Source organism: Propithecus coquereli, unplaced genomic scaffold (assembly GCF_000956105.1).
Source record: "Propithecus coquereli isolate 6110/MARCELLA unplaced genomic scaffold, Pcoq_1.0 Scaffold3, whole genome shotgun sequence".
Taxonomy (NCBI): Eukaryota; Metazoa; Chordata; class Mammalia; order Primates; family Indriidae; genus Propithecus; species Propithecus coquereli.
The window spans coordinates 14,432,293-14,435,994 of NW_012148618.1; positions in this window are offsets into that span (position 1 = coordinate 14,432,293).

Below are 3,702 nucleotides of genomic sequence, written 5' to 3' on the forward strand. Positions count from 1 at the left end.
TGTGGTAAAATATATATTAAATAGTATAAAATTTACCATTTGGACCATTTTTAAGTGTACAGTTCAGTGGCATTAAGTACATTCACATTGTTGTTCTACCATCACCACAGTCCATCTCCAGAGTTTTCATCTTCCCAGACTGAGGCTCTGTAAGTCATTAAACAATAACTCCCTGTTCCTCCCTCCTCCCAGCCCCTGGCAACCACCATTCTACTTTCCGTCTCTATGAATGTGCCTGCTCTAGGTACCTCATATAAGTGCACTCAAACAATATTTGTCCTTTTTTGTCAGTTTATTTCACTTAACATAGTGTTTTCAAGGTTCATCTGTGTTGTAGCATGTTGGTACCACTTTTGGTTCTTATTCTGTAGTACTGGCTTCCAGGGAGTTAGGGATTAGGAAGAAAGCTGAGATGGAGGAGGAGAGCCAGGATCTCTGGAGTCACAAGACGAGAATTTAAGGAGCAGGGAATTGGCAACAGCATCAAACACTACAGAGGTCAAAGATAATATGGTAATTTGACAAGAAAATTTTAGAATTGGTCATTAACAAACATTTTCAGAGTACCTTATGTCTGGAATTGTGCTAGATACTAGATTTATGGAGGTTGAAGCTAGATTGTAAAAAGGTAGAGAAGTAGAGGGGAGGGGGGCTGCTACTCAGATGTGGATATTTGAATACTTCTATAAGAAGAGGGAAGAAGCCAAAAAAAGAGGTGATGGCAGCCTCCATCAGTATTCTGGGGATTTTTTCCTTCCTCATCACAATTTTCTGTTTCTACATTTCTGTTTCCAGGTAAGTGGCTCCTGGTAATTGAGCTCTTTGGACCGAATATTTGAAAAAGAGGAGGGGTGAAAACTATAGCTAATACTACAGTCAAAATTATGTTTGGTATTGTGTGTCTGAGAGACCCAACCTGATAAGAGAGCCCACAGCTGATTGGCTGTCCAGAAATGAAAGGGGTAGCAGTGTGCTGAGCTGGCACAGTGCTGCTAATGGGCCTCCAGAGTCTAATCTATGCTTGGGTGTGGCAGAGGTGGGGCCTCTGGGAAGGTTTAGAAAGTGGGTTAAAATGAACAAGGATGATAAAATGTGATATAGACATACAATGCAATATTATTTATCCTTAAAAACAAAGGAAAATTCTGACACGTGCTACAACATGGATGAACCTTGAAGACACTGTGTTAAGTGAAATAAGCCAGACACAGAAAAACAAATATTGTACAATTCCACTTATTTGAGGTACCTAGAACAGGCAAATTCATAGATAAAGAAAGTAGAATGGTGGTTGCCAAGGGCTGGAAGGAGGGAAGAATGGGGAGTTATTGTTTAATGACTTACAGAGCTTTAGTTTGGGGAGATGAAAAGTTCTGGAGATGGATGGTGGTGATGACTGCACAACAGTGTGAATGTATTTAAAGCCACTGAACCATACACTCAACAATGAATGGTTACAATGGCAAAGTTTATGTTATGTGGATTTTACTACAATGAAAAAGCTTTTCAATGAGACAAATCTAAACTTTAATATTCAAAGATGCATACCTAGATCATTAAAACATTTTTAATTAATAAGATTGCAATAAGAGCTAGAATGAATGGTTAATTTCAGAGGGGACAGACAGGTTATAGTTCATTAACAGTCATGTCAGGTGCTTGGAAATGTTCTATTTTTTATTGCCAGGGGCATTATACAGATTTAGTATTTATAATTCATAAATCTGTACATTTTATTCACTTTGTGTTATAATTCACAATAAAAATGATTCAAAATAAATAAATATCATTGATGCTAAACCTCATAATATGGTGATAAAGAAGATATTTACATGGTCTCGAAGTATCTCCCTAAAATATACTGAATTATTACAAAGAGAAAAGTAGCAAATTTGCAGTGAAGAAACCTGGTATTCACCAGTTCAACCAAGTAATCTCAGTTAACATCACCAGTAAGGGGACAAAATGCCATCAGGTGTCACTTGTTATGACACATTTTAATTGTATCCCTGCCAAAAATGCATAACCTGAATCTGATTGTGAGGAAACATCAGGTGGACCCAAATGGATGGGTGCTGTACAATAAAGCCCATATTCTTCAAAGAGAGAGAAAAGGAGTGAGAAAGAGAAAGCCGAGGTCAAAAATGACAAAGACAGACTGAGGAAATGTTACAGACTTGAGTAGACTACAACGACGTTTAAATGCAACATGTGATCCAGAATTGAAACCTGGACAAGACCTTGGTTTTCCTTTCTATAAATCACTTTAATGGGAGCACTGCTATATTTGAATAAAGTCTGTAGATTATATATTAGTATTGAATCGATGTTATTTTCCTGATCTTGATCATTATACCATGGTTATGTATAAAAAGAAAAAAGAGAGAGACTGGCACCAAATTATCCAAGTTTGGAGCTGGGCAGGCTTGGTACTAAGCAAAACTACAAGAAAAGTTAAACCGCACCCAACATAGGAACAGGATGAAGAAAAGAGAAGAAATATTCTTAGAGCCTTTGGAAACTGCTAGGAATCAGAGCCAGGATGGTAGAAGGTGAGAAAAGTTCATCTTGCAGATTAAAACAAACAAACAAACAAAAAAAACAACAACAACAACAAAAAAAAATACCCCAGCTACTCCCAAACTCTTAAATCCCAGTGGGGAGAAGAGAGTTTTTATGTTCCAGGGCTGGGGCTGAGAAATCTAAAAAGAATATAAGAGAACACTTCAGAGGGCAAGGACACCACTGTGTCCTAGAAGCTGAGCTGTGAAATGTTTACTCATCTTCTGAGGTAAGTGTATGTGTACATAAAGTAATGTCATGTGCCCACAGTGCCTACTCTTGGATCCTACTCCCCTCATCATTATTGCCCATTCCCACGCTAGTCTGAGTCACCTGACCCATCTCCCTTCTATAGTATTTAAGGTAGGGTTGGATCTCAAAGACTGATCTGGGCTGTACAGAGCTAGTGTGCTAACTAGAGACAAGAATAACAGTAACACATCTTAGCCCAACTCAGATACAAGCTCATCACATAGAGTCTCATGAACCCAAAGCCAGAACAATTCAGAAAATCCATAGCTCTGATCAAAAATTTCTTCACAAATTCAAGTTCATTTGCTAATTTCAATTCGCTTAAATGCGAGGCACCATTTTGGTTCCATGGTGGTGGAGCAGTGCATAAAGATGAGTAAGATCTAGTTCCTAGCTTCAAGGAACTTACATATACAAATAACTGTAATACAAGTTACAGTAAAAATTCTGTAGGAGTTTTGAGAGAGAAATCAAAAGAAAGAATTTTAGTCATATGGTTATAATAAATTAGTTGAGCACTTACTATGTTCTAAGTTTTATTTACTCTCATTCCTTTCTTGATCTCATCCAGTCTCATTGCTATAAATACAGTCTATATGCCAATGACTCCCAACTTATCTTCAGCCCATACCTCGCTCCCAAATCCCAAATTATATATCTAACTGGCTATTCAATATCTCCATTTAGATATCCAATTGACATCTGAAATTCAAAATGCTCAAAACTGAACTCATCTTTTCTACCAAACCTGCTCCAGCTGTAGTCTTCCCCATCTCAGCTGATGGCAACTTCATCAAAAAGCATGGAGGCATTATATTTTTCTTAATAGAAAAAATTTTTTAAAACCCATGTTCTTATCCAGCTTTTTTTTTTTTTTTTTTTTTTTTT